The following is a 14240-nucleotide window of genomic DNA, read 5'->3' as shown; positions in this document are numbered from 1 at the left end:
CTGAGCAGGATTATATAAAATAATGGGCCAGCAGTCTTCAAAAGTGTCAAGATTATGTTACTGAAAGATTGGAGCTGCTACAGATTGAAGAAGCCCGAAGAGACAATGACAGCTAATGCAATGTGTGATCTCGGATCGAATCTTTTGATCACAAAAGATGTAAAAATAATTAGAAAGCTTAAACTAGTTCTTTGTATTTGATGCTAATAATGGACTAATATTTATTTCCTGGTTTTGAAGGAAAGAGGCAGAAAAGGAAATACTGAAGAATCCAGGGATAATGAATGAGTTACTGTATTTTAAACTGCATTCAGAAAAATTAAGCTCTTTGCACTATTCCTGGAACTTCACTGTAAATTTGAAATCCTTATTTTTCAAGAAGTAAACCTGATTGTGTATGGAGAATGAATTGGAAGGGGGCAATAGGGAAAGTTGAGACAAGTTAGATGCTATTTTTGATGTCCAGATAACATTGGACCAACTGTTTGTACAAGAACAGGTAAATTCCATAGTAGATTTGTGTGATAGAGTTATCCATATTCATTAATGAATTGGAAATGAGTGATAACATTAAAGATAATTTTTTGTTTCTGTCTTGAGCAAATGAGTGAATGTTAGCCACTTATTGTAGTGGGGAAGGCTGAGGAGACAAGTTTGGAAGGAAATTTGAAAAGTTCTGTTTTAGACATGTTATAGTTGAGAAGCCTATCAGACATCCAAGTAGAGAAATTATTGAACAGGTGGTTATTATTGGTCTGGAACTTAGAGTAGGAGTCTGGGGTAGAGAGATAAATTTTGGAGTCATTAGCATATAAAGCCATTGAAAGTGGTAATATCTCCTGGAGAAAGGGAATAGACATTAAAGAGAGACTGTAATTAAATCCTAATGCTCTTCAATGTTTGTAGATTAGTTATAAGAGGAAGAACATCTAAGGAGACTCATTATGATAGAACAATTAAACTACTCATTCATCTCAGAGTTCTAAAATGGAATGAAGGCAGAACCTGCATATTTAGCCAAGAGGAAGGCATTCCAATGGGTGAGGTTTGTCAGCCTTGGTATCTATTTTAATTTTCCCTGAGGCTAAGTGAGCTGACCATTCCTTTCTCAGTCCAGCATCATCCATTGCAGTAGTGACTGGGCTTTAAATCTGGTTTTAAATTTGCACAAGCAATAAGCTTACTCCTCAAAGAGCTTTGTGAATTATGTTTCTCCTGGGACTCATTAGATACTTCCCTGGGTTAACAAACAGGTAACTATTTGCTTCATTACATATGTAAAAGTGAGTCAACTACTCTTACTTTCAATTAACTGTCAATGTAATCATCAGAGGGAGTTGTAAATGAGAGGTTTCTTAAGAAATACAATAGGCTTGAAGCTACTTAAGTATTCCTTCACGAACATTTCTATTTAATTTTTATAAACTGATGTGTTTCTGAAAGATAATGAAATGCAATGGGTTAGTTTTATATATATATATATATATATGTTGTATAAATTAAATGAAAAGTAGCTAACATTTTGTAGCTATACCTGTTAGGCCTTTTTGTGATTCCATTTTAGGCCCTTATCCTATGTTTTTAGGGTCTCTGTCTCCTACTTCAGTTATCCAAAGTAAAAGGAGGAAGTGACTGGGAAAAGATCTCTTTTGTCTCTAGCCTGGCTGGGCATGACTGCTCTTCCTTTCCTGGAGTAGACCAGGGACAGTGATAAGGGCTCAGATAAAGCAGAGATATGGAATTAAAATGTTTCCTGGCGTCTTAGACATGCCTAGTAATGCACACTCAATTCTGTACTTTGACACCCTGGCCTTCTCAGAAGCATTTGTCTTGTTCTCTGTCACATTCATTGCTTTTTGGCTAACACCTAGTACAGTGCCTGGCACCTTGTAGATACATTATAGGTATTTGTTGATTTACTAAATGGTAAAATTAATACCACCTTGTGCAGGTGGAATACTACTTGTTTACTGGATTTAATAAATACTAAAAAAAGGTTCACACCAAGTTATTTTTCATATGTGAAGTAAATGTAGAAGGTACAATTAAATACAATAATGCCATGCCAGAGGATCTTGCTTTTTCTGGGTTACTGCAAACAAAAATACTTAATTTCTCATAAATTTGACAGAAACTTTCTGAATTATTTAATAAATTCTTTAAGTGATATTATGGCACTCAGGGTAATTAACATGATCATTAGAGTTTAGAAATTATTTTTTCTTCTCATACTTTCAGTAATTTAAATTTTTAAAAAATTTTGTCAGAGGGTATGTGCTCTTGCCAAAGATAGAGAGTGGGGAGAAAGTACCCCAAATGGTGTATGATCTTGTCATAATCCCTTCTCCTTCATCTTCCCATCCTGTCAGGATTTGGGGCATTCATGCACATGCACCCACTGTGTTTTTCAACCAGTGGGGCTGAGACTTGAATAGCATGGTTGGCTCTGGGATTGGCTCCCTTAACCACTAGGCAATGGTTTAGTTTTAAGATCTTTTATATTCATCATTTTTATATTTCATGAAAAGGAGTTTCTTTTAGATGCATAGGCACAGATTTTTAGAAATCAGAAGAAAAATATATTACTCTGAAAATGTTATTGTTACAGTTTTTCTCCATAAAAGTGTTCTTATTTTTTCTATTAAATATGTATAATATATATGTATATGTTATATATATAAAGAAAATTATGGGATTGGCTTTACAATACTGAGTTATAATTACTATGGTTTATTGTCTTCAATTTGTAATTAAAATTACAGCAGAGCATTTATGTTTCTAGAGGAAAATGTTGTATATATGAGCTAAATATTGTCATTATTATATATATAACTGAGAAAATATATTGACATTTCCACCATGTAAACAAGCAAAAAATTAAAAAGTCATTGAAATAGCAACACAGTCAGTAGTTGGATGAATTCTATTGAATTCATAGAATTCATAGAATTACTTTAGATGCCATAGAATTGCTTTATATGCATGAAATTATTCCCATCACTGAGAATACTGACAATAAAAGTGTCCTAATATTTTTTCCCAGGTCCCTTTATAAATTAATGTTGAAAATTTGTCTATCTTAAGTTTTACTCTATTTTATGTTTATTGAGATTTGGATTATCCCAGAATAGAATTATGTTGCAATTTTGTGAAGAAATTACTTTGTGGCAATTTCTCCATAGATGGAAATATAGAGAACTCAAAATAATTTTCAGCAGATTTCAGATATTGATTATATTCTAATTTTATCTGTGGAAAATATAGTACTAATTAAATTTGACCATTTGCCACACAATATATGAATTGATAATATGAGGCTAATTAAGTAATATAGGTAGAGATAGAAATTTTAAGAATTAAATCTATCTAATATTTAAGTATTAATACTCCTTTTATGTTAATAAGTACTCTGTTTAATTCATATATTATATCTCCTTTCAAGATAGGTTAAATTTCTCTTGCGTTCATTAAATTCACAAATTCATTAAATTTTGTTGCTGTATTGCAAAGCCTATATTACCTTAGTTTCTTCCTGAGGAAATACTTGTTTGGTTGAAATAAATAAGTGCTATTTTCTTTAATGTGGAAGGTGACTCATTTCTGAAATAGAGACCTGAGGTGTAAATCCTGTAAGTTAGATACTGTTTGCCCATTGAATTCTATTATTTGTCTGGAATTATTCTTTGGAAAAATGTAACCACAATCTAGTTTAGTGGTAACAGGACTCTTTTGAGTAGAGCATGTAGATTTCCATAGTAACAGTGTAGCGTTTTCTCTAGTGACCCTCCTACTCATCTCCTGGGAAATTGTGTGCCTCTCTATTCCACTACAGTTGATCTGGTTTACTCACAGTCTGATATTCAAATAGTCCCAGAATTTGACTACAACATAACAGCTATCATTTTTTTAATTCCTACCTTAGGTTAGACCCTTTACAGGGGTGGTCTAACCCCATGAGATGGGATTTATTAGCCCTGGTTACAGATGAGGACGCTAAAAGGCAGTAAGCTCTCATGGTTAAGAAGTGCTTCAAAACATACTATAGTTTGATTCTAGAGCTGGGCTTAGGACCAGTATGCTGTATCACCTTCCTATTTTCTAGATTAAAGCTTCTCATCCACGAATGTGTATGAGAATATGCAGATATCTCTCCCCTCTGCCTGTGAAGCTGGGCAAGACCTGGAGCTCTATATCCCAGGTTTCGTAGGTTGCAAGCAACCTCATCCACTTACTTCAGTGTTGACACAAAGACTATTGTTTCCTATGTGCCATAATGTGAAAAAGTTCACTGTAGAGCAAAGAAAGCATTTATGGATAAATATATTAAATATGTTTCTAATTCATAAGTGACATTAAAGTAAATTTTGAGATTTAGCCATTGTCTGACAAGGATTGTATACCTTATATCATTTTACTTTGTATTTTTGTCTTAGTATTAGTCATAATAACTTCTATTAGCATTTTTATGCTGTGTATTGTTCTTAACCATTAGTAAGACTACATATATCCTAGCTAGAGTTAAAATAAAATCTTCACGTCATTAATACTGAATTTAATTAGTTTTGATAAGTCATGTTTTATTGTTCCTACAGACTGCTTATTTCTCAGGTAATCAAAAGTGTCAAATATTTAGGTTTGAATGCCGAAGTACAGAGGGTGCATGAAGTTAATAAGGAAATGCTTTAAAAAAAAAAAGGGGGGGGATACTTATGAGTTAAAAAAAAATAAATGATGGAGAGAATAGGCATGCTGTTTCTATAAAGACACGACTTAGATTGTTTAAGAACCCTTGCATAGCACTGACTGCTGTGGGAGTCTTCACATCACTTTAGTAGCTAGCATGAAAGAAAGTCAAAATAGTTTAGAATTCATAGGCACCGTAGGAACAGCTTCGGGGAACCCAACTGCTAGCCTTAACTGACTTAAATAAAAGGGAAGTGATGCATAAACACTTGCCCTAGAACATTTTCATTGTGTTTAAAATGATTTGTTCATAATGCATGAATCCTGAAAGCTTATCTGGAAGTGTGGTTTGCAGTTCTCCAGACTATCTCAGTAGACATTTCCAAGTAGAGATAAAACACGCTGCAGATGAGTTGAAAAGGAAAAGGAAATTTTCCTCTTGATTACAATAGGCAGACAATGCCCACTTGTCTAATCATTTCAGTAGCTTGGTGGAGGGCCATCTATGGAGTTTTGGCTATTGGTGTCTGGTCTGGATACCTGATAACACATGAAATACCAGGGAAAAGAGAACAAAGGTTACTCTGAGGCTGTAAGCCTCTTGAACTTAAAAGGACATTGTGAAGGAAGGTATTACCAGGAAGAGGAGATGGTTGGGTGTGTAGGGGGTAGGCATGTAGATCTGGAGGAAATGGGAAGAGATCTAAGAGGAGAGTTCAGGAAAGCAATTTTAAAAAAATACATATTCTTGCCTGGGTTGGGACTGAGAGATTAGAACTGAAGGCTTAGAGTTAGGGTACTCTACTCACAGGTGCTTATACCCCAAGGGCAAAAGAGATCTCCTTAGAAGAAAGGGTACAGATACGCTAGAGAACCCCACTGTATTAGCCAGATCACCATCTTCACAGGAGAAACTCAGGCAACAACGGAGATCAGTCAGCTGGCCTCCTTGATCTCCCCAAACTCTGGGCCAGTCCCCTTAAGCTGCACCAACCATCCTCAGCCTGGAATGCTCTTCTCACAGGGGCAGAGATGCTTCTTTTGTGCTACCAGAAAATGTTTCTGACCCTGCATTCTGCAGTGTGTGATACTTATCTTGTAGGTTCTGTGTTGCCTGCTTTGCAACATGTATTTATTGAAGGAAGGAACAAAGAAAGGAAGGGGAAAATGAAATGAGAAGAGATTATGCTTAGGGCCTCATTACAGAAATCAAGATTTTAGAGTTCTGATAAATTGGCTTGACAACATGTTATTTCAGAGAAAATATAATTGGACGCCCATTGTGTGGCAGACATTCCTGGAACAAAGGCCAAGCATTTTTAACCAACTTCAGCAGTACTCTGTCCATCTATTGACTGCTCTCCTGAGTACTGGCCTCATTTTCAGGCAGTATGTGGTAACAATAACATTCAATCCTCCAAAACAGTTCTGTCCTTGTCAAGGTCACTTGCTTACCAAGGATGTAGGGTCACTGATGGGCCTACCCAGGAGAGAGGATACCATATGAGGACAAAAATCAAGTAAAGGAAGAGAAGTCTGTTCTCAAAATCATAAAGGAGGCCATCAAATGCTCATAGTGGTTCTTGATCTGAAACTGACAGCGGAGACAGCAAGGGAGAGGGAGTAAATTCACTTGCTCCACCATCTTACTGTCTAACTTATAATCTATTACCAGAGATGTTACACCCAGAATTCCCTTTGCTGTGTATTTGAGGTTCTACAGATGAAGGAAAGTTTCAATAGAGAAAAAGTATCAGCTGACAATAAAGCCACTTGTCAGCATTAGCATATGAAGTCATGGTGTTTTTTTTTAAATTTATTTGAACTTTGCCTTTGGTCTGATACAAAAACAAATAAAAGATTGACAGATGTAGGTAAACTTTAAAAAGTTCTATGAAGTCCTGAGCATGTGATGATAAAGATAACGTGTAAGCATTGGAATAGACTCGAGTCCAAGTCCTGCTCTACCGTTTGCTCTCTGCTCACTATATATAAAGACTAGGTAAGGAACTTGAGTGTTGCTTCATTCTCTTCAGTACTTACCTGGGCATTAAATAGCAGAGTACATGAAACGCATTTAGCCTATCAGCATTGTGACAGTCAGTACTGGTCGGTATCATTGACACTGTGGTTTAAAAGTGTTACTGTGGTGGTGGTAAGATACCACTCTACCATATTTTAGTGTAGAGTTCTGTGGCAGCAAGTACATTCACACTGTTGTGCAGCCATCACTATCATGCATCTCCAGGACATGCGCACATCCCAAACTGGAATCGTATACTTCCTAAACAGAAACTCTCCCCCCAACCCCGATCATCACAATTCTACTTTTGATCTCTGTAAGTTTGCTCATTCTAGGTACAGCATGTAAGTGGAATTGTAAAATATTTGTTCTTTTGTGTCTGGCTGACTAAGAATTTGTGTCTTACTTACTAAGTTTTTTTTTTGTTTTTTTGTTTTTTTTTTTTTTAGTTTTTTGCCACAGGGTATATGCACTCAACATAGAGACATAAAGGGAGAGTGAGAAGTCACCCCTTCCCCCCCCACACACACACCCAGGGGATAGCCATGCCGCAATCTGTTCTCGTTCATTTTCTTCTTGGGATTTTGGGCACATACACGTGTACCAGGTTATTTTTCAAGCTGCCTGGCCTGGGTCTCAAACCATGGAGTCAGCTATGTGGGATCCAGTGCCTTAACCACCTTGCCAGCAGTGGCCTCCAATGACTTTTAAATGCAAATATTGTTGTATCAGTCAAGTGGGACATCCTAATCCTGTCTCTTAAAAACTTGGAGGGCAGGTCATTTTTCTTTAGCTTTCTTCTCTTGCACCTGGTCCTTCAGATGTCCCCAGATTTTAACTGTCACTACAGTCAACAAGTGCCACCTATGACTGTGATTTCTGCTTTCTTTATATAATCTTGGGCAAGCAGTTTATTGTCTCTGAGCCTTGGTTGTTTCATCTGTTAAACAGGATAAAGACAACTTGTGAAAGCACCTAGCATTGTATGTGGCTTGTTGTAAGATACACAGTTAAATATTAGATTTAGGAAAAAAGTATGTGTGCCAGGAGACTTCAAAAAGTCTGTGGAAATAATGGAATTAAAGTGCAAGCTTACTTTGGTGCAAAAACATTTTTGACATCTATGCATAATTTGTCTATCATATGCATTTTCTGTGAACTTTTTGGAGACCTTTTTCCTTTTGTACTTTCATAGGCTTCTTCTTCTGTGAGACTTTTTCTGTTCTCTCCCAACAACCATCTCACAGCTTCTCACTCTCATATTTGGGAAATGAAACCTCTACCTCTCGTGCCTATTCGCTCGCCAAGCCTGTCCAACCACAGGCTCTGCCTGGCATGAGCTAGGACTGCTGCTGGAACCACTGCCCTTGTGATTTAATTACTTTTATCTCATCCATACCCTTGGTCCTCAGGACTCTGCCTGCTGCTTTGCAGAGCGTGTTTGATAGCCTCCTTTCTCTACCTTTTAAATCTAAATGCAATGGCACTAATTCAGACAGACGTTAGAAAGGAACAGTGATCACTGAGGGAGACAAAATTCTGTGAAAACCAGAGCAAAAAAAGTATTTATAATTTACATAACACTATGCTCTGTCAAAAAAGGTGACAGTATGTACCATGTATATTTGTTTCTTTGGGCAGTTATGATGGTATTAAATACTGCTTACAACAACACAGGCATTGTGCTAAGCACCTTACATATATTAGTTTATTAATCAGTCCTCAAATCTTATCTATTTTATAGATAAATAACCAAAGACTTAGGTTACATAGCTTGCCTAACATTACATAGTAAATAGTAGAGCCAGATCAAACCCAGGAAGACTTGAACACTCATTGTCTGGCCACCACACCAGGGGATGCAGTGATATAGAGCATACTGAATTTTTACTTCAAATTGGGAGGTGTCTGGAAAGCTATAAATGCTTGTCCTTGGGCCAGCAGATAGCATGGTGGTTAGGGCACTGGACTTGCGCATGGCTATTCAAGTCCTTGACCTGGTGGCTTGCTTTCTCACTTTCTCTCAACAACAATAATAAATAAAATAATTCTGTTTTTAAAAGGTAGGTCCTTTATACTGTATTTTCTTCTTCCGCCTCTTCTTCTTCTTCTTCTTCTTCTTCCCTCTTCTATTTTTCTTTTGAGAGCCCTTATAATTGCTTTTTGAATACTAAACCCATCTGTTCTTCTCTGTTCCTTGCAGTAAGAAACATAAGGCTTCGAGAGAGCCACACAACTGTACACGTTTGAAATTCTTGTCAAGGAAGTGGCGATAACATGTTGAATCCATTCAAGAGTAAATGGTGACCTCAGTGATTCTTGTGGTTGGAATTTTTCTTTCATAATCAAAATTGTAAGACCATTTGCTTAATTCCCTGTAAAGGAATGCCTATAGAGCAAGAAGCAGGAATATTCTGTACATGGTATTTGAATAATATGTTGCCTTTAAATCAAAAATAAAATGTCCCAGGTCATTTCAGTGGCCTGGCAGTAATACACTACTAGTAATGCTGGATTTACTTGGAAGATCATGAGTTTGATGCCCTGAAAGGGGGTGTCATGACATTAAATCCTTTAAAAAAATTAGTCTCATGTGTAGAATTTATTGTCTATATGAAAGAAATAAGCAAGAGTCACTTATTAGAAGGTTTCATGTGCATTATCACTGTGGTCGCCGGAGCAGGTTCATGAGAATGTCCCTTGGAAAGTTTTTATTTCTTCTATTAGAACTTTGATTTCCTTTTGTTGTTGAGCTCATTTTTTAAAAGTTTCCTTTTATAAAAAAAACTTTAACAATATATGTAGGTTTTATAGCATAGTAGTAATATATCATTTATATTTGAAACTGAGCTACTAATATGACATACAAGGTATGTCAAAAATACCTTACACTTATGAAATGGAGTGTGTTGGTTTAGTTTAGAGGTTTTTTTGTTGGTTTGTTTTTTAAGTTTGATATAGAGCCACATGTGCTCTTCAGAGAGAGATCGGGAAAGGGGAGTAAGAAACCACCCACAATCCCATCTCCATTCTACTCTCAGGATTTTTGTGCACACACACACACACACACACACACACACACACACAGCCTGGCATGTTTTACTTTTTTCTTTTTCTTTTTTTTTTGGAGAGGTTTTTGCTATAGGTGTGCGTGTGCTCTCCAGAAAGTCAGAGAGAGAGAAACAGAGAGACAGAAAGTGAGAAATCACCCCCCAGGGGGGATGGCCACACTGCAATCCCCTCTACTCCAGTCTCCTCTCGGAATCTTGAGCATGCACGCACAGGCACCCGGTATGAGTTTGAGTTACTGGGTCTGGGACTCAAATCGTGGTTGACTACATGGGAGTCCAATGACACGGACATTATGCCAACTGCTGGTCCCAACCTGGCATATTTTTCAAGCTACCAGGTTTGGACTCGAACCATGTAATCAGCCATGTAGGATTTAACAGCCTTAACCACCATGCCACTAGCTGGCCCCTGGTTTAGAGAGCTTTTGAAATTGTAAAGTATTAGGAATTCTCATGAGTTTGAGAGTTAAACTTCTATTGCTCTGCACTCCTCAAAGTCTGTGCTACTTTCACTTCCTCTTTAACACTTCTCTTGCCTTTGGGCTTTTACAGAATCTGTCTCCTCTTTCTCAAGGAAACCCCCTTTCCTTGATGTTTGTTGTTCAACTCCACCCTACCCTTTCAGTCTTAGCTAAAGTATTCTTTCTTCCCTATCATTTCTAACTAAGGAGCCTCGCCTGTGTGCTTTGTCCGGTCCCCTCCTCTCCTTTAACATTAATCATGTTGCATGCTTAGATGTTTAAATTCCAGTCCAAATTTGTAATAATCGCCTCACATTTTGACAGACTGGACTCTGTAGTCTCAAGTTTCTGGTCCTCTGTTTAAAAAGAAAAATACTGGACATGAGAGAACCCTTCCTTCTAGTATAATAGAGAAGCTTCTCCAGCCTTTACATGCCGCCTACATTCTCCTTTGTCAACTGGTTTGATCTTCGCAAATTGTTTATTAGATACCTTGATAGTCTCACTTAAATCAATGATTTCCTCACTTATTCTTTTCTTCCTCTGTCTACCCCCCACCCCACCCTGCTTTCTTTTCTGTTAGACTAATAGTTTGGCCCAGCTAGTCCTGATTTTCCTCCAAATACTTATGCACTATAGGAAATTAAGCTTGGTCCTCTAGACAGTGTTAGCACATACAAGAGTTGATTGAGACAGTGGCCGGCTCAGAAATGCTGCTGAGCACAGAGCCAGAGGGGACAGGCAAAGATGATTTTAGATGAGATAAGATTTAGTAGGATGACCTTTGAATCACAACCAATCTTTTAATGCAAATTTTTTCTAATTCAAAGGTTTTCATTCTCAAGTTTCTAATCTATTTTTTTCTTTCTCAGTGCCTGTATAAGTTCTGTTTTTCAAAATTAAAAAAAAAAAAAAACATTTTTTCTTTCTATTCACTTGAATCCAAGACAAGGATGCTAGAAATTATACAGTCAGCAGAACTGTGTTTGCTTATGAAAGCAAAAAATAGCTGAATTACTTGAAATCCCATTTTGTTTATGCCCAATTTAAATATGACCTTGACTTTGTTTAATTGCACTAACTCGATAGTGTGTAATAACCATTCCTCAGATGTTTTTCTAGATCATAAATTCAGGTTTATGTTTTATCCTGTTAGTTGATTCAAACAGTATATTATTTAAGTTAAAATTGTGTTGATTATTTCTTTTGTGGATCTAAATTGCAGATTTGCTCTTCTCCTCTCTCCCCAGTACTAACTTAAACAAAATAGACAGATGGTCTCAAAATAGGCACCACCTTCAAAATTTATTTTTAACAATACTTTGCCTTTGCCTTTAATGCTAGTTCTGCTTTAATGGCTTCTCATGATTGTGCTTTATAAAGCATGGTACATTACATTTGTCATTTCTTAGTGCCTCAAATTTTGTTGTACATCTTTAATAAACAAATCATTCTTTTAACTAGCTGAATATTAAAATGTAAACTTCTTATTGAAAGATATTTGCCTTTTAATAGTTTTTTTTTAATGTGTTGAGGTAAACATCCTATGGCTCCTAGTATTAGAATTATCACAGTTAATTGGCCTGTCCCTGGAGCATAGTGGTTAAGCACTGTACAGAGGAAGCTGGATCCCACAAGGTCAGCTAGGGTTTGAGTTTCAGCCTAGGCAACTTGAAAAGCCTTCTGAGTGTGTGCACACGTGACCAGAATCCTGACAACATGGGGAACCAAAGAAACAAGATTGCAGCATTACTAGGCCCCACTGAGGGTGCTTTATCTCTCTCTCTCTCTCATGTACACATACACACACTCTGACATATATAAAAATGATTATCACAGTAATTGTCAATAATTTATTACAATTAAAGGTATAAATGATTAATTAGGAGATCATGTATATGTAGGAACATTGACTAAGAATAGGATTTACATCTGATGATTTCATCTTTTCACAAATTTAGGAACTTAATTATCTGGATTATTTGAAGAGTGAAACCTCATAAGTGCTTTTAAACAACAGTGGAACTAATCCTGTTTTTAAAAATATTATACCCTTAAAATCTTTTTGCCTTGTGAAAAATGTAAAGAATATATAAAATACAGGTAAACAAAGAGAACATAACCACTTGTAATCCACTCTAATATAAATCCTTCTTGTCATTTTTCTCTTTAGCTAAAATTATGCATGTGTGCGTATGTGTGTAAAATTAAGTGAAAAAAGAAATCCTGTACAAATGATGTATATAGAATTCCTTTTTGTGAAAAATGAGAGGAAAACAATATATACAAACACTTATCAGTTTTTGATAGAACACTTTCCAGTTTTTTATACTGAAGCTTTCTGTATGTATATATATTCAACATGTCTTTTGTCAGCTTTTATAGAGCAAAATACATTTACATACTCAAAACTTAATATCAAATATTTAACAAAGCAATGTTATTGACCATTTGTGTGCTTCAATAAATCATTTTTTTGTGCTCCATTTGTCTTCTAGGCTGTTGCCTTGACTATTGATTTGTCAGAGGAGCTTAGTCATTTTTGCCATCCTGTTAACTTTGGGTATGGTTCATGTGGTTTACCTTTATGCTGTCTTTGTGTGTGTGTGTGTGTACTACATCCCTACAAAAGAAATTGCTGGGTTTTACCTCCTGTGTCTGTCTTGCTCCTTCATGGTCCACGATGCCAGTTCAGGTTGTCAGTACAATGAAACCAAACTGAGGGGATGGGAGCAGATTATTCTGCCATTTCTGTAGATCTTTGAGTTGCACATCAAATCTAGGGCTGATCACTCCACATTTGTTTAAACTGCCTGTGAAGTTCACAGTAATTTTTTCCAGCTTTGTGGTCATGGATGATTTCAAATTTGCTCATGTAACCAGGCTTCATCATCATATTAGAAACTGGGACAATGATTTTAGAACACAGCTTAATAGGAACCTGGCATTTGCCTGTTTTTTGGGCATTGTCGATGCTCTTGAGCCCTTCAACCTGGACATTCATGTGGATTGTTATGGCACCACAGAAAGATGCCAGAAAGAGCTGTGCTGTCTTTTACTATATGAAAATTTAGTTTTTTAATGTAATCAAATCAACAAAGCGATTGTTTCCTTTGTGACATCTGAGTTCTAAGTGATACTTGGCAAGGCCATTTTTTCTTCAAATTCATGTGTATGTATTTATATGTACATATATATTATGTATTACTATATTAAATTTAGAAATTTCACATACATAAAATTCATTTTTCTAAATGATTAGGGTAGAGCTCTACCTGCTTTCCTTCCAATGGCCCAGTTTTCCAAGCACTGTTTTAAAATGCCCCCTTTGTTTTATGCTTTTCTCCATATATATCTGAGTTTAGTTTGGATTTTTCTATTCGGTTCCATTGATATTTATCTATTCTAATACCAGTGTCAGATATTTAAATGTCTGAAGCATTTTTCTACACTTTTAAATTTAGTAGACAACTCCATTTTTATTATTATTTTAAACTATTCCTGATGGCCCTATGGCACAATGGTTAAGCAACCATAGATCCCATATGGCCAACCATAGTTCACATTTCACCTTTGGTGGCTTGAGAAACAGCTGTATATGTGTGTCTGTCCCAAATCTTGATGGGATGAGGAAAGAGAAGAAAAAGGATTGCAGCATGACCGTGTCCTCTGTGGAAGTGCTTTATTTCTCTCTCTCTCTTTGGTGAACATATGTGCCCTTCAGAATGAATAAATGAATGAATGAATGAATGAATATCTCTTGAATATATTGCCATATTTACTCTTCTGTTAAACTTTTGAATCAATTTGACACCTTACTATAGTGAGTTTTCTCTTAAAGGACTATACTGTCTGTCACCACTAATCTGAGGGGTTTTTTATAATATTACTTTAAAAAGTTTTAGATTTTATTTCTAGATATTTTATAACAGGATGGTTGCTGAGTGAATTTTTCTTTGCTTTTTTCTTTCTTGTGCACATGCCACAGAGATACAGAAAGGG

At 36.2% G+C, this 14240-nt stretch overlaps 1 long non-coding RNA gene across 1 annotated transcript; it reads left to right on the top strand.

Moving 5' to 3' along the window:
• Window positions 1-207: 207 nt before the first annotated feature.
• On the top strand, window positions 208-9022 carry LOC106736322 (uncharacterized). The gene is made up of 2 exons (XR_001371368.2): window positions 208-1253; window positions 8910-9022. It is a non-coding gene; the product is annotated as an uncharacterized LOC106736322 (long non-coding RNA).
• The last annotated feature ends 5218 nt before the right edge of the window (window positions 9023-14240 follow it).

This window comes from Tupaia chinensis, unplaced genomic scaffold (assembly GCF_000334495.1).
Source record: "Tupaia chinensis unplaced genomic scaffold, TupChi_1.0 Scaffold138568_1, whole genome shotgun sequence".
Taxonomy (NCBI): Eukaryota; Metazoa; Chordata; class Mammalia; order Scandentia; family Tupaiidae; genus Tupaia; species Tupaia belangeri.
This window is presented reverse-complemented; position numbering and strand designations above follow the sequence as displayed.